The following is a 21,717-nucleotide window of genomic DNA, read 5'->3' on the forward strand; positions in this document are numbered from 1 at the left end:
GGCCAAAGATTCCCAGAAATTATCAGGGGAGCTCAGATCAGCTTTAGGTTTACTTTATATCATAGTAAAAACAAAGAACAAAAAATCTGTGATGCTGGGGAATGGTTCCATTGATAATTTCTATGTTCTTTAAAAATGGACAGAAGGAAGACAGGGAAAAAGGAAGGAAAATAAAGTATTAGAGATGAGGAAGGGAGTTAGGGGGATGGAAAGGGGGGGTAGGAAGGAAGGAAGGAAGGAAGGAAGGGAAAAAGAACAAGAGAAAGTCAAAGTAGGCAAGAAGAGAGGGAGAGAGAGAATGAGTGAAAGAGAGTAAAGAAGAAAGAGAGGGTAAAAGAAGGAAGGAAAAACAAGAACAAATCAATCAACAAGAATGTTTTGTATCTCTACTACATGTGTGGGTATGTGTTGAGTTTTGGAGTTATGAATAAAGAAGTGAGATAGTCCCTGTCTTTAACAATCCTGTATTCTAATGGGCAAATACAGCATGTTCATGGATGTATACATATATTATATATGTTTATATACAATGTATTAATATAATTTTATATTTATATTTCATAAATGTGTGGGTTTGTCAAAATTTGGGGTGAACTTTGTAATTATATGTAATATGTATGCATATAATGTATACACTTCATATATATTAATATCATATAGATATATTAACATATAAATACATTTTATATATCTATATAATCACAATGGCATTTTAGAAGTTCATTTCAAATTGTTGGAAGCAGGAAAGACGTATTGAAGGAGGTAGCATTTGGAATGAGATTTTAGAAGAACTAGAAATGCCAAGGGACCGAAGTGAGAAGGGAGATCATTTCAAAAACCAGGAAAAAATAATCCAAGTGATGGTAGAAGATGGAATAACATATACAAGGAAGAAAAGTCAAGCTATTGTGACAAAATATTGAATGTGTGAATAATAGATAACCATGTTTGAGAAAAAGGTTGGATTGAAATTTTGAATATTTTAATTCCAAATAAAACATTTATATTGAAAACTTAAGGTAAAATGAAGCTACTGGATCTTGGTAAACTGTTGAATGACATGTTCCAAATTATGCTTTAGAAATGTCAGTTTGACAGTTGTATAGAACACAGTGCCTGATACATAGTGGTTACTTGTGGATTGTTTAATTGACTAATACTTGTTAATTGTTAAATTTTATCAACAATCTGTTTCTTGATTAGAGTGTAACTAGAGAGAAAAGAAAGTGGAGAGTATTTGAGAAATTATTGCAATATTTTAATTGAGAAATTATGAATGTCTATTTTTTATTTTTTTTTATTTTTTATTTTTTATTTAATAGCCTTTTATTTACAGGATATATACATGGGTAACTTTACAGGATTAACAATTGCCAAACCTCTTGTTCCAATTTTTCACCTCTTACCCCCCCCCCCAGATGGCAGGATGACCAGTAGATGTTAAATATATTAAAATATAACTTAGATACACAATAAGTATACATGACCAAAACATTATTTTGCTGTACAAAAAGAATCAGACTCTGAATTATTGTACAATTAGCTTGTGAAGGAAATCAAAAATGCAGGTGTGCATAAATATAGGGATTGGGAATTCAATGTAATGGTTTTTAGTCATCTCCCAGAGTTCTTTTTCTGGGTATAGCTAGTTCAGTTCATTACTGCTCCATTAGAAATGATTTGGTTGATCTCGTTGCTGAGGATGGCCTGATCCATCAGAACTGGTCATCATCTAGTATTGTTGTTGAAGTATATAATGATCTCCTGGTCCTGCTCATTTCACTCAGCATCAGTTCGTGTAAGTCTCTCCAGGCCTTTCTGAAATCATCCTGTTGGTCATTTCTTACAGAACAGTAATATTCCATAATTTTCATATACCACAATTTATTCAGCCATTCTCCAACTGATGGACATCCATTCAGTTTCCAGTTTCTAGCCACTACAAAAAGGGCTGCCACAAACATTCGTGCACATACAGGTCCCTTTCCCTTCTTTATAATCTCTTTGGGATATAATCCCAGTAGTAACACTGCTGGATCAAAGGGTATGCACAGTTTGATAACTTTTTGAGCATAGTTCCAAACTACTCTCCAAAATGGTTGGATTCGTTCACAACTCCACCAACAATGCATCAATGTCCCAGTTTTCCCGCATCCCCTCCAACAATCATCATTATTTTTTCCTGTCATCTTAGCCAATCTGACAGGTGTGTAGTGGTATCTTAGAGTTGTCTTAATTTGCATTTCTCTGATTAATAATGACTTGGAGCATCTTTTCATATGACTAGAAATAGTTTCAATTTCTTCATCTGAGAATTGTCTGTTCATATCCTTTGACCATTTTTCAATTGGAGAATGGCTTGATTTTTTATAAATTAGAGTTAATTCTCTAAATATTTTGGTAATGAGGCCTTTATCAGAACCTTTGACTGTAAAAATATTTTCCCAGTTTATTGCTTCCCTTCTAATCTTGTCTGCATTAGTTTTGTTTGTACAAAAACTTTTCAGTTTGGTATAATCGAAATTTTCTATTTTGTGATCAGTAATGATCTCTAGTTCTGCTTTGGTCATAAAGACCTTCCCCTTCCACAGGTCTGAGAGGTAAACTATCCTATGTTCCTCTAATTTATTAATAATTTCATTCTTTATGCCTAGGTCATGAACCCATTTTGACCTTATCTTGGTGTACGGCGTTAAGTATGGATCAATGCCTAGTTTCTGCCATATTAGTTTCCAATTTTCCCAGCAATTTTTATCAAACAGTAAGTTCTTATCCCAAAAGCTGGGATCTTTGGGTTTGTCAAAGACTAGGTTGCTATATTTGTTGACTGTTTTATCCCTTGAACCTAATCTATTCCACTGATCAACTAATCTATTCCTTAGCCAATACCAAATAGTTTTGGTAACTGCTGCTCTATAATATAATTTTAGATCTGGTACAGCTAAGCCACCATCATTTGATTTTTTTTTCATTAATTCCCTTGAAATTCTTGACCTTTTGTTTTTCCATATGAACTTTGTTGTTATTTTTTCTAGGTCATTAAAATAGTTTTTTGGGAGTCTGATTGGTATAGCGCTAAATAAATAGATTAGTTTAGGTAATATTGTCATCTTTATTATATTTGCTCGCCCTATCCAAGAGCATTTAATATTTTTCCAATTGGTTAGATCAGACTTAATTTGTGTGAAAAGTGGTCTGTAATTTTGCTCATAAAGTTTCTGATTTTCCCTTGGCAGATAGATTCCTAAATATTTTATTATCAGTAGTTACTTTAAATGGAATTTCTCTTTGTAACTCTGACTGTTGGATTTTGTTAGTGATATATAAGAATGCTGATGACTTATGTGGGTTTATTTTATAACCAGCAACTTTGCTAAAGTTGTGGATTATTTCTAATAACTTTTTAGCAGAATCTCTGGGGTTCTCTAAGTATAATCATGTCTAGAAGGATAATTTGCTTCCTCATTGCCTATTTTATTCATCTCTTTCTCAGCTCTTATTGCTATAGCTAGCGTTTCTAATACAATATTAAATAGTAAAATGTAGTGGGCAACCTTTTCCTCCAGATCTTTTCCAATGGTTGCAGTTTGTCTCCATTACATAGTCTTACTGTGGTTTTTGAATAGATGCTGCTATTATTTTGGAAAATCCATTTTTCCTATATCCAAGTGTTTTTTTAATAAAGGGTGGATGTTGGATTTTATCAAATCTTTTTCTGCATCTATTGAGATGATTATATGGTTTTTTGTTAATTTTTTATTAAATGGAATTATATTGATATTTTTCTAATATTGAACCAACCCTGCATTCCTGGTATAAATCCTACTTGATCTAGTGTATTATCTTGGAATTATTTTCTGTAGTCTTTTGCTAATATCTTTTTAAGTTTTTAGCATCAATATTCATTAGGGAGATTGGTTATAATTTTCTTTCTCTGTTTTCACCTACCTGGTTTAGGTATCATACCATGTCTTGTCATAGAAAGGGAATTTGGTGGACTCCTTCATTCCTATTTTATCAAATAATTTATATAGCATTGGGAAATTTTCTTTAAATGTTTTTAAAAATTCACATTAAATCCATCTGGTCCCTGGGGTTTTTTCTTGGGGATTGTTTAATTGCCTGTTCTATTTTTTTCTGAAATGGGACTATTCAACAATTTACTTTTTCCTCTGTTAGTCTAAAGTCTGTATTTTGGGTGTCATCCATTTCTGGGTTATCAATTTTTTGGCATAAAGTTGGCAAAATAATCTAATTTCTCTTTTCCTCTTCATTGGTGGAAGTTCTCCTTTTCATTTTTTAAGACTATAATTTCATTTTCCTCCCTCCTTTTTTCTAATCAGATTTACAAAGGCATCTTTTATTTTTTTCTGAAACCAACTCTTAGTTTTTTAATTAGTTCAATGTTTTTTTATTTAATTTTTAATTTTCCTTTTTAATTTTAAATTTCCAATTTAATTTGATTGGGGGTTTTAATTTTGGTCTTTTTAGTTTTTTAATTTAAGCCCAATTCATTAATCTTTTTTTTCTGTTTTATTCAAGTAAGCCTCTAAGGAATAAAATTCCCTCTTATTTTTCCCTTTGCTCCCACAAATTTTTATGATGTCTCATCATTTTCATTATCTTAGGTAAATTATTAATTGTATCTATTTTGCTGTTACCCAATCTTCTTTAAGATGAGATTTTTAGTTTCAATTACTTTTTGGTCTTTTCCCCTAACTTTTTGTTGAATTTAGTTTTATTGCATCGATCTGAAAAAGCATTTACTATTTCTGCTTTTTATTTAATTTTGGGTCTTTATGCCTAATATATGGTCAATTTTTGAATGGTTCCATGAACTGCTGAGGAAATATATTCCCTTCTATTTATTAATTTTCTCCAAGATCCAACATACCCTAATTTTTCAATTTCTATTTACTTCTTTTTTTTTCTTTATTTGTTTTGTGGTTTGGTTGTCAATTCTGGATCAAGTTGAGATCTCCTACTATTACAGTTTTGTTGTCTATTTCTTTTTTCCCTCTTCTTCTCCTTTAGGAAGTTAAGTTCCTACCATTTTGCAATATGTTTTTTGATATTGCCCGTTGTTTTCTGCCCTTTGGCAGGATGATTACCTTCCTTATCTCTTTTAATTGTCAATTTTTATTTGCAAGGATAAGGATGGCTCCTCGACTTCACCTGAAGCATAAATTTTTGTCCAGCCTTTTCTTTTTACTCTGTTCCCCTGCAAGTTGTTTTTTAAACAACATATTGTAGGGTTCTGACTTTGATCCAGTCTGTATCTGCCTCCTCTTTTGGGGGTTTCCCATTCACTTTATGGTTAAATTACTAAATCTTACCTGCCATCCTAATAACCCCAGATTGTCTTTCATTCTTGCCTCCCCCAACCCCTCTTCCCCAAACATGTACCCCTCTTGTATCCAGTACTTATCCTCTTTATAATCCCCTCCCTCCCCCCTTTGGTTTCCCCCTTCCTTCCTTATTCCTTTTCTTTTCCTTTTCCCTCCCCGTTTTTAATGGGGTGAAGGGAATTTACTCTAAAACAAATTCAATTATTTTTTCTTTGGCCAACTCTGAGGAGTAAGATTCCCACAATGTTCCTCCCCTCCAAATTCCCTCAGATTGATGTTTCTGCCTCTTTGTGGGATTGGCCCTCTTTTTTATCCCTCCTTCCCACCTTATTCTCGATCATCCCTTTTCCATATCTACTTCCCTTTTTATTTTATATCAGTACAATCAAATTTTCATTATTCTTTTTTGTATATCCCAACGAAAATAAATTCTCAAGAGTTTTTTCTTTTCCATCTCTTGGTTTTTCTTGGAATCAAATTTTTGTTTAGTTCTGGTTTTCTTGAAACAAATGGGTTCATTTGTTTCATTAAATATCCATCTTCTTCCCTGGAAAATCTCCAACCAGCTGGGTAGTTTATTCTTGGCTGCATCTCAAGTTCTTGTCCTTTTGGAATATCATATTCAGGTTCTTTCCTTTTGTGGGCAGCCAGATCTTGGGTGTCTTTGGAACCTCGGTATTTAAATGGTTTTGGCTGCTTGAAAATTTTTCCTTTCTGGTAGTTCTAAATTTTGCCACAATATTCCTTAGGGTTTTATTTTGGGTTTTCTTTCAGAAGGTGTTCGATGAATTCTTTCAATCCTTTTTCCTTCGTTCTATTCATCCAGTTCTCTTTGATGATTTCTTGTAAAATGTATCTAGGCTCTTTTTTTTCATCTAGTTTTCAGAAGTCCAATAATCCTCAGATTATTTTAGATCTATTTTCCAAGTCTGTTTTTGCAAGTAGATAATTCGTGGTTTTCCAGTTTGTTTTTTGTTTTGTGCTGATTCCTTTAATGGAATCATTATTTCAATTTGTTCAGTTTTTTTTAAAAATTTTTTCTTCATTAGCTTTTTTTACTTCTTTCTGTATATGTCCAATTGGTTTTGAATGTATTGTTTTGGTCTGTGGAATTTTTCCATTTCAAATTTTTTTTTAGGATTATTTTCTTTTTCAATTCACAGATCCACTTTCTTGCGTGTTCTTTGTCTTTTAATTCCCGATCCCTCTTTCTTGCGTGTTCTTTGTCTTTTCAATTCCCGGTCCTACTTTCTTCGTGTTCTTTGTCTTTTCCCATTCCAAAATCCTACTTTCCTATAATTCTTTATTTTTTCAATTGTTTTCAGGAGTTGTTGCTCTTTTAAGGCCTCTTTCCTTTCCCCATTTATCTTCTTCTCTTTTGGGACTTTTAATGGCCCTTCTTGGAGCATTATGTAAAAGGATCTGATGCATTTTTGCTTTTGGGGTCTCTTCAGGTTTGTGACCCTTCTTTTTCTGCAAGAAGCTGTGGTTGTTCTTTTCATCTTTTTATTCATGTTTTGGCCTTTGGGTGGGTCCTCCTGGAAGGGGGTTAAGTTCCTTCCCAGAGCAGGGGAAGATAAACGCTAAGGGTTTGGGGTGTTTGGGGGGGGCCTCCCCATGGGAAAAACTCTGCCCAAACGTTTACGTGCCTCGGCCCTAGAAAAGTTATGGCCCCGAGGCTCCCACTGTAGTTGAGGCTAACCCGGGCTCCCGTCCTCCTGCCGCAGGACCTTCCCAAGGAGTCCCCCTTATGGGGGTTGGGGCTGCCTTGGCCCGAGATCCCCCTTCCCCCTCGTTTGGGGCCTCCTGGCTAATTTCTCCCCGTTTGGACCCCCCGGCCCCAACCTTTTTTCCCTGCCCAATTTTTTGGCGGGGTTTTCCCTTTTTTCTTTACAATTGGTCGCTTTTTTTGAGGGTGATAAATATTTTAAAGAGGGTAAAAAGAGCTTAGAAAGGCTTGTCTTCTCCCAATCTTGCTCCCCCCCAATGTCTATTTTTTAAAATGAAATTAAAAACTATGATAAACTAAAGCACCTGGATGAATTCAAACAAGCAGATTAAATGAACTACATTGCAGAGTCCTTAAAAAACTGAGGAAGCTGATGACTTAGCCATCATCTGTTATCTATGAAATAGCAAAGGCTGGAAGAGTTACTATAAATCTGGAGTACAAAAAAAAAAATTAAGATAGGGGTAATGGAATATATAAGCTACAGTTAATGAAATTAACTTTGATACCTGGAAGAATTCTAGGCAACCAGGGTTAAGTGACTTGACAATGGTCATAGAGCTAATAAACATTTGAGGCTGGATTTGAATTCAGTTCTTCCTGACACTAGGTTCAGTGTTTTGCTCACTATGCTACCTAACTGTCCCTAGAATGTATTTTAAAGGACTAGATTACATACATCCAGAAGGAGAAATGATAAATGCTATGAATAAAAATGATTAAATATAGAAGAGAATATTTCAAGTAGAAGAGTTAACTCATTGAATAGACCAGGTATATTGTAGATAACAATTGCTTAGACTTTTTTTGCAAACGGATCTCTGAATGTTTCATATCATGGACAAGATAGACAGAAATAGACTTAGACAGCAGTTATATAAATTTAGGAAGTGGTTGAATGGTAAGACTAATAGTAGTCATTCCTGGTTAAGGAGCATACTATTAAAGGACTTATTAAAGGATGAATTATGAACATCTTAGAAGGGAACCAATAATCACTAAGAGCAAAAATAGCTTCAGCAAAAAAAGAGAAATCCCAATTCTTATTTTTGGAAGAGTTACTAGACTAGGAAAGTCTTGGAAATGCTGCAAATGCCATTTCCCCCTAGAGTTCAGGAAATATCTCATTGCATGCTTATGGACAAGTTCAAGAAAGTGGGTTAGAAAATGCTAGAATGATGTGGCTTTAGGAAGTAATTGAAAGGCAAGATGAAAAGAGAAGAAAGTAATGTGGTTAACTATTAGTTTCCAAGGAGTGAATCTATATTTAGCTTTTTTGAAAGCTTTTTCCCTTTAAAATTAAATATTTGGATAAAATAATTTGTATTTAGGCACATGTTAGAATTTTTGTCCTCTGAAGGTCCATTCTAAATTTGAGCTGATGGGAATTCAATTTGGTGGAGAATGTGTTATGAACAGTTCAATTGAGCTATATAACTGTATCCTCATACAATATTCCTTTTGTGACCTACCTGTGAAATATCTTGTTTGTGTGACCTTCTCAATGTTTTGAATATGTCTAAGAATACATGTTTTATAGAACAGGCTATCTTGTATTGGTGGAAGGAGTTTTCTCATCCAGAAGTTAACTATACCAAGGAAAGGACAGGTTCTAGCTCTTGTTCCCTGGCTGTTGTCATAAACCAGCTGTCTTAGCTTAGGTTCTTGAGTTATTATCTAAGAGATAAAATAAACAACACTAACAAAAGTCACAAGATTCTTTGCTAGCAGTGATAGGGTTTTCTGGTGCTTTTTATTATGTTGAAGAAGTGAGTAGAAAAATTAATATGATGGAATGAGAAGAGCAGATGATCCAGAAACAGAGAATCTGTCCTTAATAAGAAGGGCACCTTTGCTGTTTTGGATTAGTTGTCTGAAGGCATTCTTTTTTGTTTTATGCATACATTTCTCCATATCACTGAACATTTTAACATCTGAAAAATGGTATCTTGGCAATAGAAATTACCAAGGGGAAAAAAGCACAAAATTTTTGGACGCATTTGCTGTTTATCCTATATCATTTAAAAATTATAATTTGACTGTGCTGACAGGCAAAAAAGATTCTTAATTTAGTAAATAGACATGGCTTTCACAGATTCACTGTTAAAAAGTTCTATTTAAATTTGTTTGCAAGACTGTAAATCCTTAGGTGTGAAAAATAAGTATCCACTGTTAATGGAATATATTAACATAATAAGAGATGTCAGAATAAAATGCAGAAATTCATATAATAAAATCTGACCCATGAAGATGGTAAAATTACACTTACTTCACACTTCTGTCAACAGTATTTGTAATTCAGTGAAACTTCAATACACACATGTGCTAATTGCTCAGCAAGTATCACATGTCATATTGCTTTGACCTTTAAAAATGTTGTAATAGCTCCAAAACTCATTGAGTTTAGTGAATTTAATCAAATAATGAGATGTATTTTAGGCAAAGTTGATGAGAGGAGTGAAGGGTGACTTACCATACAGCTCTATTTTCCCTTTCTTCTGCAAGTAGATTATTTCTAGATGACTTCCCCTGTTTTTTTTAATTTAATGATTTATTTATTATAAACTTCATTTTAAACTTCAACAATGCCAATTACATTGACTTTATAAACATTTATTTATGAGCTTTCTTAGGGCTGAAGACTTGTTATTTTAGTAGAGACACAAGAACAATTGTGAGTGTGATCACCTATATACACAAACACACACACACACACACACACACACACACACACACATATAAAGAATCAATGCAAGGGAAGATTAAATAGTTAATTACAAATGCTCACTCAAAGTATTTAATATGAGGTAGTTTCGAATAATAAGTTTCCTTAATACATTTAAAATATGATTTAATTTATAAACATGTGTAAATATGCATGTGTATAGATATAGATCATTCATATGCATACACACACACACCCACACACACACCAGCTTTGGGAATTAGTCAAATTACTTGTGCCTTTCTCTGGAAGTTGTAACAATCACTTCATATCCAAAGTAGAGTAGTGGCAAGGGTAAAGGAAAGAGGAAAAAAGGCACAAATGTAAATATACAGAGGATTTATATTTATATGGTTGACATTTTTTTTCTCAAATTTTTCTTAATTGACTCACAGTTTAGTGGGTCTGATTGATGGAAGATTTACTGTAAAGACATATAATTTAAATGATTTTGCATAAGGTGTTTTATGTTGGATGACTTCCACATCTATGAAGTTTTGAAGATACTGTAGACTCTTGTACTTTTTTTCTCTAGTGTCTCATAGTTCAAAGTATGGGACAGATATTTCATCCATTTGGATCAAAGGTTTTTTTTTAATGTATGAGTAAAACTTTAAAGAAAGACTCCTTCACTGGATTTGGAAAAATATCTTTAACTGTGCTGAAAATCAAGAAAGGGAATTTGTCCACAAAGTACCCTTTACAAAGTCTTTTTATTTCTCCTTAAATGATATTACATCAGTCTGAACTCTACTGTTTTAGTCATTAAAAGTGTAGTGACTCCCTCTAAGGAAATAGGGAATTTTTACTCATTCCATAGACCCTAACTTCTCCCTGGAGAGTGACATCAATGCAGAAAAATTTGGGAAGTATAATCTGAAGGAACATTTTCAAAAGAGAAGCAGAGAGGGTTGGTTCTCACGTCAAGAGGTGCCATGAAGCAATGAAGCACCATGCTCACCTCTGGTTTGTCTTTTAGAAGAGATAAATCCTCTGAATATTTCAGGAGGAGAGAAGAATAAGTTTCTATTGGGAGGAAAACAATAATGAGATTTTGGGAAGCTGGTCTTGACAATTGTGTCTTTCCTTAAAGGTCTTTCCATCAAGGTCTCTTGGAAAACTCCTTGCAAGTGTACAGAAATCGTTTTAAAGCAGAGAATTTTAGAACTGTACAGACTTTAAAACTCATCCAATGCAAACTCCTAGCATGATGATAATAAGTGGCTTGCTCAATAGTGTTCTCTTTTATTCATTTGTATTCAGGGAGACTTGAATCAATAAATTGATAGCAGTTTTTGAGCCTTCACTGTGTGCTGTGCACTGTGTACTGAGCAATGGGAATACAAAAAACAAAGCCTGATATGAGCTGTCAAAGAGTTCACTTTCTAATGGGGAAGAAAACATACAAGCAATCATGTGTAGAAGACATATAGAGTGTAAAAGGGAGGTAATCCAAGAATAAAATCCCTAGAAATGTGGGGAGGTATTGGGGAAAACTGAAAAAGACATTATAGAAAATGATATTTCAACTGTCTTTTTTCATAATAATAGCTTTTCACTTCCAAAATACATGCAAAGATAGTTTTCAACATTCACTCTTCCAAAACCTTTTGTTCCAAATTTTTCCCCCTTCCCCCACTTCCTTTCTGTAGACAGCGAATGATCCAATATAAGTTAAATGTGTGCAATTCTTTCAAATATATTTCCATATTGATCATATTGCATAAAAAAATCAGATCAAAAAAGGGAAAAAATCAAACAGGAAAAAAGCAATAAGCAACAATAAAAAAGGTGAAAATATCATATTGTGATCTACATTCATTACCTACATCCTTCTTTCTGGATGCAGAAGGCTCATTCCCATCACAAGTCTATTGGAATTGTCAATGAATCCTCATTGTTGAAAAGAGCGAAGTCCATTATAGTTGATCATCATGTAATCTTGTTGCTATGTTCTTTTGGTTCTACTCACTTCACTCAGTAGTAGTTCATGTAAATCTCTTTAGGTCTTTCTGAAATCATCCTGATTGTTTCTCATAGAACAATAATATCCCATTATATTTATTTGTCATAACTTAGTCATTTCCCAAATAATGGACATCCACTCAATTTTTAATTCCTTGCCATTACAAAAAAAGGCTGCTACAAATATCTTTGCATATGAGGGTCCTTCCCACTTATTTATGATCTCTGGGATACAAACCCAATAGAGACACTACTGGATCACAGGGTATGGACAGTTTTATAGCTCTTTGGACATAGTTCCAAATTGTTCTCCAGAATGGTTGGTTCAATTCCTAATTCCACCAGCAATCTATTAGTGTCCCAGTTTTCCCGCCTTTCCTCCAACAAATTTTTTTCCCCCCTTCAACTAAGTCGTGAAGAAAGCCCCAGAAAGTTGAGGTGAATAGGGAATATATTACAAGAATAGCAACATGCAAGAGAAAAGGCTCAGATTCAGAAGATGGAGTCTCATCTCATGGGAGAGGAATAGCAAGAACATCACTGTCCCCAGCTCATAGAGTATACAAAGAGGAATGAAGTCTAATTATCCTTGAAATTCTTTTTTTTTTAATGATTATTCTGTTATAAATGGGACTGGTCAATGCAGTGTGGTGCTAGTTCCTTGGCTGAATATTTTTGGTAATGTTTAATTCCCCCCCCCATACCCAAATACACATAAAGATAGCTTTCAACAGTCATAAGACTTTGTATTCCAATTTTTTTTCTTTCTTCCTCTCTTATCCCTCCTCTTCCCAAAACAGCAAGCAATCTGATATGGGCTAAATATGTACAATCTTTTAAAATATATTTTCATATTTGTTATCTTGTGCAAGACAAATCACATCAAAAATGAAAAAAAAAACATGAGAAAGAAAAAACAAACAAAAAATGAAAACACTGGTTTACATCCATATTTAATCTCTACAGTTCTTTTTCTGGATATGGATAGCATGTTCTATCTTAAGTCTGTTGGAATTGCTTTGAACAACCATCTTGTTGAGAAGATTGGCTGAATATTTTTTTGAGAATCCAGGTTCAAGAATATAAAAGTAGGGACTGTTTTTGACTTTTTTATGTCTTCAGGATTTAATACAGTGCCTTTATATATAGCAGGTCTTTAATAAACATTTATTGACCAATTGAGAGAGACCTCATATTATGGGGTAAATGATACTTTCAGCAGCAGAAAAAGAGAATACAAAGGAATTATTTCATTGCTTCTCTTTTTTCCTGGGGGCATGTGTCCTTGAACCATGTAGTAATTGCTTGGGGACAAGAGTGAAATTCTATTTTCTTGGAGATCTAATGAATACCATGATTCTCTGCCACTCATAAAAAAAGGTTTATAAGATTTTGCTGCATAGTTCTATTTCTATTATGTGAAATATAAAATGAACAAGTAAAATTGTAAAAAAAAAAAATGCTTTATATAATATGGCTTAAATTCCAAGTTAGAATTTAGTATACTTAATTTGCAATTTATAATATTGGTGGATCACTTTGAAAACCTGTTTAGAAAAGCTCAAACAATGCGTACATGTTGGACAACTCCAAATTGTCTCTATGGAAAAAGAAAAGCTTCCAGAACTTAAAAAAAGTTAGTCTCATTTTAACAACTACATTATTTTTCCCCCAATGTTGCTTTCTTTACAACCCATTCAAAGATGGGTGGGGTTTTGAAAACCACTTAGCAAGGAATAAATAAAATAGACTAGATTGAGAGGTAAATTGAGAGGTGACTTCTGTTAAAGCTTCCTTAATCCCCACTGGTTTCTTTTTCTCTCTCTCTCTTTTTTTTTTCTTTGAACATTTTACCCTGGATCTTTTGTTTACCCTCATCATTTTCTCTCTTATGGGGTATCTAGTCCAAATACCTCATTTTATAGAAGAAACTGAACATGGCACTTGGAAGGATATTTTTCCAGTGTCCTACATATAGCAAATAGCTGAATGAAGATTTGAACTCAGATCCTCTAATTCCAAATCTGATAATCATTCAACAATACCATTATGCTATGCACATTTCATTAACCCTTTCATAAAAATGTTAACTCTTGGAATGGAAAGCCAATGTCTTTTATAGAAGGAGTTTCATAATTTGTGGATTTGTTTTTTGATCCAATTTTTTCTCCTCATTCCCAATCAAATTTCCTATAAGGCTTTGGGGGGCTTTTTTTCTGAAATCTCTGGGACATCTAGAAGGCTAATGGGGTTGAATTTTTTGACAAGGCTTAGAATATGCTGCATAAATGTATCTGGATTTGGAATAGGGATTGAGGGAAATAGTCTTTTCTAGTTACAATCATGGGAATCATAAGGAAAAGAACATTTCTCCTCTAATACCTTGAGATAATTTTGGCCTTTAAAAAAAAATCATTCCTCTAGCAAAAAGCCAACAATGGGTGCCAGGTTGGGTAGGCGGTGATTGGAAGAGGAGATGAGCAAAGAGGAATAATGGGTGTCCTGGGTTGCTCAGCCAGAGGGGAATCACCAGGAAGTAGCTAGGAGTAAGATTAAAGTAACTTTCAGTATTAAGAGTGGTGAGCAAGAATTCTGATGTCACACTATATGGATACTTAGTAATTCCTGACTCATTTCCTAAAAGTAACAAGCACTTGGAGTTTATATTAGGAACTCAAACAATTTTTCTTTTGCAGCAACACCTAGCACATACACATATGTATACATACATATATACATATATATATACACATATGTATATTTCTGTCTGTCTGTCTATCTATGTATCTATCTAATCTGCTACTATTTGCCAGTATAAAAGAAGGTAGGAAGCATAATTCTGAGAGTGAAGATATGTGATAGAAATACCTTAGAGATTCTTGAATATGGCTAAATATTCTGTAATTGGTTTCAATCTGCTAATCGTGTGCTCAGGAGAAGCCTTTCGCTCTAGTTGCAAGGATCGGAATAAGTGCTGCCATTTTCTTTGACTAATTTCTCCCAGTTCAATACCTTCACTGCAGTATCTGATGAGAGATATAAGTTATAGGGGAAAAGCCTTGAAGCCTTCTTCCCTCTGAAATTAAAAAAAAAAATGACCCAGTGAAATGGTACCCAGTCATTCTCCTGCTGCATTTGGTCTTTTTTCATATTAGGTGAAGCAATTATACTCCCTAACCCCTTGAATTTTAAGCAGTCAGTAGAGCAAGCCTCCCTGCAATCCAGCAACCCTGTATTCCAGTGTTCAGACTTTACAACTTGTCTAACATCAATACCCAGATGAACAATGTTTGACCTTTGGGACATGGCCAGCCAGTGTGCTAAGTGCTTTTTGCAAATATTATCTGTTTCATAGAAAAACCTTACATATCAGAACCTTTTGTAACTCTTGTGGGTAATATCTTTGATAATGTGACAGAGCAAAGGACTTAACTAAGTAATTCTATGATATTTTCAAAAAATAACAGATTGGGGGATATTTAAGCTATTTAACAGACAAAATATTTTAGCCCAACATTTCATATATGTGTGTGTGTGTGTGCGTGTGTGTGTGTATGTATGTGTGTGTTCATTTCAGTTAACTCTTGCTCAATTCATTTAAATAGATAAAAATTATCTCACTAAGTTGTTAGCATGTATATATTAACAGTATTTTTGTATGCAATAATTTTTATTGGTATGCTATTTGAAAGGCTGAATTCTTAGTTTCAAATCATTATCAACACAAAATTTATCGAGATTAACTAAAAAAGGTCAGTTGGAAAAGTCATGCTTATCAGGTTTTTGGTTCTTATGCAATAATTTCTTGGTGATAAGGAGTTACAAAAATGGTCAGATTTCAGATTCTAAAAAAAATTTTTTTGCAAAACCATAACTAGATAAATGTGACTTATTGATATATGTGGAATAATAGGACCAGAATTTGACTTTGTTTCTGTAAAAATTGCAGTATTGTATGAATGGATAAGCAATCTTCAGGTGAATGGACATTTTGAAACAGATTTCAAAATCTGCTCTTTGAGTTTCTTCCATGAGACCTGGGAGAATGTCCTTTTGTTCCAAATTTCTGACTGTGCCAGATTGTTCTTTTTTTTGCTCTTGGCTCTTATGGATTCTAACACTTTTATGGGCATTTCTCCTTCCAGGAGTCTGTTTTTCTATGAAGTGGAAATCTGGCTTCTGTCTTACTTGTTTCTTTGATCCTTAATTTTTTTGTTTTAAAAATTCCATTGATGATGGAATATAAAGATGATTAACTCAGAATCCCTACAGGCATTTTTGAGGGAATATTTCCTAGCTTTATATTGGCATTCCCTTCTCTCATATATGATGGAAGTTATTAGTACATTAATTATACCATTATATGTTTAATTTCAAGTGTTGTCAGATGTTAAAATTAAAAGATTACTATCTAAAGGTATACACAATTCTATAAATATATGAATATGACTGTGTATACACATATATACACATATATTACATATGTAATAAGTTTGCCTTCACAAAAGAATCATTCTGGGAGAGGAAGACCCTTAGAGTTTCTAGCCAGAGCAGAAATAATTGTTATTTCATTCACTCTGAGCCATCAAAACTCCTTCAACCCTAATCTTGATTTCTCTGAGTCTAACTCCCACTCTACTATACCACCTAGTTGCCTTTTCTTAAATTTCCATTAGAAATCTTGAGCTAGAGAATTCCTTTGACTGGGAGGTCACCTTGTAATAGTGTCCTTCCAAGTCTGATTACTTTACCACTGAACATATATAGAATGGGAAAAAAGAAACTGCAATTCTATTTCAATCTAAGTTATATTCAATATTCCCACATCTCTCAAAATTGATTCTTAACATGCTTTTAGGGGAGCACAATGGTGATGAATATCTTATAACTAGAATATATTTTCCCACAAGAAAAATGCCTACAATTCTGTTTAATAAAACTATTAAATTATTTGCAGTTTTAATTATTCTTTCTCTAATAACTAACTCTGAATCTCATTCATTTTTTCAAATTTATGAATTCTGACCAAATGTTTATAGATGATAAATTATTTATACTTGATTTCTCTCTGTGTTTTATATGAATATCCAAGTGTTATAGGACTAGAGATCCCATTTTCCCCCTCCAACTACATTTCTCAAAAACAGGGAATAATTTGGGGACAAAGCTTTCCCTAAGGCTTGATTGGCCTTTTCCTTCCTATATCTTCCTGATCATGTAAGGACATAAAACTGCAATCATATGGAGTCGGAATCCTTCTGACTTGATAGCTATTGGAAGAATATATGGATCATCATGCCTTCCCCTGATAACCCCGTGCATTCCATTTTCTTTTCTTTTTTTTTTAATAATAGCTTTGTATTTTCAAAATTCACCCTTGCAAAACCTTCCATTCCAAATATTTCTCCATTCCTTTCCTCCACCCACTTCTCCTAGATAGTAGAAAATGTAATATATGTTAAACATGTGAAATTCTTCTAAACATATTTCCACATTTATCTTGCTGAACAAGAAAAATCAGATCAAAAAGGGAAAAATGAGAAAGAAAAAAGCAAACAACAACAAAAAGGTGAAAATACTATGTTGTGATCCACATTCAGTCTCCACAGCCCTCTCTTTGGATGCAGATGGCTTTCTCCATCACAAGTCTATTGAAATTGGGTTAAATCACGTCATTGTTGAAAAGAGCCATATCCATCAGAGTTGAACATCACATAATCTTGTTGTTGCTGTGTACAGTGTTCTCTTGATTCTGCTCACTTAGCATCAATTCATGTAAATCTCTCCAGGCCTTTCTGAAATCATCCTGATACATTTCATTTTCAAATGAGGAGGCTGCTTTTAGAGACATTAGATGTTGTATCTTTGCTCTGTTAGGGCTAAGTAAATCTTTAATTACCTATTCAATGATTTATGAATGTCTCATTTCATCTCAAAACCCAATCTGAATTAACAAGGTTTTAGTGGTTAGCATTTAACGTTTATGAAGTCAAATTGGGGATAAGGCACTTCAGATACAGGAGGGGGTGAGCAGAAAGCTTGTTGGTATCTGGTGGCAAGAACCCTTCTGTTTGCATGTGGAAAATCTGTTAAATGAGGAAAAAGCAGATTGTCACTCAACTAGAATGGATATCTCTGTGGATGTTAGTGAATGCTTCCTCAGTTTCTAAGAATGAGTTGAATGCAAATTTCCCTAGTTTTTAACCATAATAATGCCAAAAGTGATCTGGCTCAGTACATTCAGATATGAGAGAATGATATTAATTTTTGAGTACCATTCAATAAATCTGAGTAATATTTAATAATGGTCCTGGTGCCCACTCAAATGAAGGAATCATTCTTGCTGAGGATGAGTATTGGGCTCAATGAGAATTTCCCACCTGATCATGGATTGATATGTAGTTGATGCTTCTCTGTTATATCTTTTGCACATGATCTGGAGCTACTTTTCAATTTTCATTTATAATGGCAGGTAAGGTCTCCAAAGGGAGACTATTGCTTTCCCTCTAGGCTTCTAGGGCTAGGTCTCGGGGGTTAAAGTTGTTGGTTGCTAGGATGCCTTTTCTTCCCTTCCGGGAGTACTTAGGAAGTTCCTCTTAAGTATGATATGCCTATGGGTTTTCTGCTAGTCCCCTTGTAGTCTTGATGTGATCTTTCCCATTGGCTCATGATGGAGATCGTTGGAAAGACAGTCTTCTAGTATACTGACCAAAAAAAAGATAATTTCCCAGAGCACTTTGAAACTCAGATCATCTTCTTTTTGTAAAGAGGGAAGGGAAAGAGTTGAAGCTCTTTTCTCTACCCCCCCCCCCAAAAAAAAGGACCTCCTCTTAGGAGTTTAGCTAAACTAGGTTTTTTTTTTTTTAGTCCCTCTGTGAAATATTCAAATACCTACTTCAAAATTAGCTTTCTGGTTTTGAACTCTATCTGGTTCAGGCCTTTTAACTCATCATTCTCCATCAATTCTGAACCTGATAATTATTATTTTTTAAATTCTGGTTTTGTAATGGTTAAACCATTTGAATTGCTTTTCACCATTCTTTCAAATCAAATTAGCTAAAGATTTATTAATTTTGATATCTTTTCCAAAGAACCAATTATCTGTTTGTTTAAATCAGGGGTCCTCAAACTACAGCCTGCGGGCCAGATGCAGCAGCTGAGGCCTATTATCCCCCTCACCCAGGGCTATGAAGTTTCTTTATTTAAAAGCCAACAAAACAAAGTTTTTGTTTTTACTATAGTCCAGACCTCCAACTGTCTGAGGGACAGTGAACGGGCCCCCTCTTTAAAAAGTTTGAGGACTCCTGGTTAAATCATTTCTATAATCTTTTGGTTTTCAGTTTCTCTCTTTCTACTTTTTAAATATGTCATCTGTTGTGTTTATTTTGAGTTTATTTGCCTACTTTCTAAATCTTAAAATGCATATTCACTTAATCTACTTTTCAATTTTGCTAATATATGTTTTAGAGATATATTTTTTCCTCTAAATTAAATTATATTGGTATATCCTAGATATTTTAGTATGTCTTTTCATCATTGTGATTTTCTTCCATGTAATTACTATTTCTCTCTGATTTGTTTTTTGACTTGTTACCTATGGTTTAATTGTTCAGTCTCCATTAGGTCTGAGTCTTTTTGTGCATGTGCTTCCCAAACTGATTATTATTTTTATTAACATTATGGTTTGTAAAAGATTTCTGTCTTTTTGGCATTTGTTTATTATTCTGTCTTATATAGAATACCATTGGGATTTTAACACATGGTTGGTTTTATAAAAATTACATGTGGTGTTAAGAAATTTGTATATTGTTAACAGTCACATTTGGAAGATACCATAAGTTTTTAACCTTTTAGTTTCTCCAGCAAATTGTTCTATTCTACATTTTTCCTTTCATTTGTATTTTTGCTATATTTTTTGCAAATGGAGAGAGGGGCATTAAAATTGTACTGTCTGTGTCTTCTTGTAATTGAGTTACTTTCTTCTTTATGAATCTAGATGATAAGACAGTTGAAGCATACAAATTTAATATTGATATGAGGTTAGTTTTGTGTGTATGTTTGTGTGTTCTTTTTCAGTGTAACGTAGTTTCCTTGTTTATTCCTGGTGAATTTTTATTTTTGTTTGTCTGATAACATAATGACTACTCCTGCTTTTTTGGATTTACCTGATGAATATAAATTCGTTCCAGACTTTCATTTTTATTCTGTTTTTAAAACTTTTTAGGAATATTTCTTGTAAGCAACAGATTGTGGACTTTCATATTCTTATCCAATCTGTCACTTTTTTGTTTTATTCAATTACTTAATCCATCCACATATAAATGTTTATGTTTTATTCCATTTGCTTCTAAAGTTGACTTTTATGAATTATAATTTTTCTTCCTCTTTCTCAATAAACCCAATACTTTGTTCTCCCATTACTTTTGATAAATCTACTTTAAGACAACCTTAGTTCCACCCACTTTCTTGATTTTATCCTTAAACCACTTAATCCTTATTTCTTACTTCTTTCCCTGATTTTAGATTTTTGCTTCATTTGTCAGTTCCTCTATTTCTCCATTTTATCTTGTTACCTCTTTTTCCTATTTTTTTAAAATTCTTTTTGCTGAATTGGCAAATAAAATAAACACATTGTATTCCCCTTCAGCTTGCTTTGTTTGTTAGTCTCTCCTCCCCAATTTTTTGGTATCTTCTTCTAAAAAATTTCCTTTCACTTTAGTCATTACTTTCCTTCCCTCTAAGTTTTTTTTTATTCTTTGATTCATGAACCTTTTTATACTTAATATTATTTCTTTGGTCACTGTATCACTTATGAAGTTAAAGTTTTAAAAGCTTTTTTTTGTTCTGTCTTTTAAACACTTTCTATATTATTGCCTTGCAAAGCTTATCCTCCTGTCCCCCCACTTTTATTTTTTCTCTTATATTTTCCTTTAGAAACATCAATTCATGAAGAGAATAGAACAATAGAAGTATTGCCTTATGGTGGGGATTTTCTTATGTCCCTGATTGTATAGTTTGTTGCTAGCCATTAACTTTCCCGTGGTCATTTCTCTGCTCCTCTGTGCATCTCTGTCTTCCAGATCTTGTAGGTGACAATTGCACTCAGAAACCGATTATCCTTCTCTTGAATCAGGATGCTGTACACAGAGGTACAGAAATCTCTTAGAGGTCAAAAAAAAAAAGTTTTCCATCTCCTGTAGCAGCTTTCCTTAATAAGAACCTCTCTTAGTATTGAATTGAAATATTTAGTAAACATTAATATTAAGTGTCTACATTGTGTTAAGTGCTGAGGATACAAATATTTAGAAGAAAGACTTTACCTTCAATGCACTTAACGATTTTCTGGAGAAAGACAACACAGAAATGAAACCGAACATCATAGAGGGTGGGCAGAGGGCAAGAAGTATTATTTTTCTTGAAGGGGAAACAATACAGAGTTCCTGATGAGAAATGGAGATTTATCAATGATGCAGTGAATTAACAGGGATCCTCTTTTGGGAAAATAAGTAGTCTTAAAGAGGATCTTCTCTCTTATTGCCTGGACACCTTGGGCAAAAGTACTGAGACATGGTAGAGAAGTGTTTTGGAGAAGCCCCTAAAGTAGTTCAGCCAGGGAAGAAAGGAAAAAGATATTCTCATGATTCAATCTCTCCCCTTTCTATATAATCCTTTCTTCTGTAGCTCATCTTTTTTTATGAAAGATTACAAGAATTATTTTTTTTATTATCATTGACTTAAGTTACATTAGCTTATGCTCTATCCTTTACTTCCTTCTTACCTTCTACCTTTTTATGTATATTCTCCTTTTGTAGTTTAGTTCCTCTCAATTCCCCACCTACACACATATGAACATGCATACGCATACACATATTTGGGATTTATTTATATTTAGGATGTGAAGGCAGGTTTTTCTTTATCAGTTATTTCTCTTACGTTCAGATTTGTCTCCT

The sequence above is a fragment of the Sarcophilus harrisii genome, chromosome 3 (genome assembly GCF_902635505.1).
Source record: "Sarcophilus harrisii chromosome 3, mSarHar1.11, whole genome shotgun sequence".
Taxonomy (NCBI): Eukaryota; Metazoa; Chordata; class Mammalia; order Dasyuromorphia; family Dasyuridae; genus Sarcophilus; species Sarcophilus harrisii.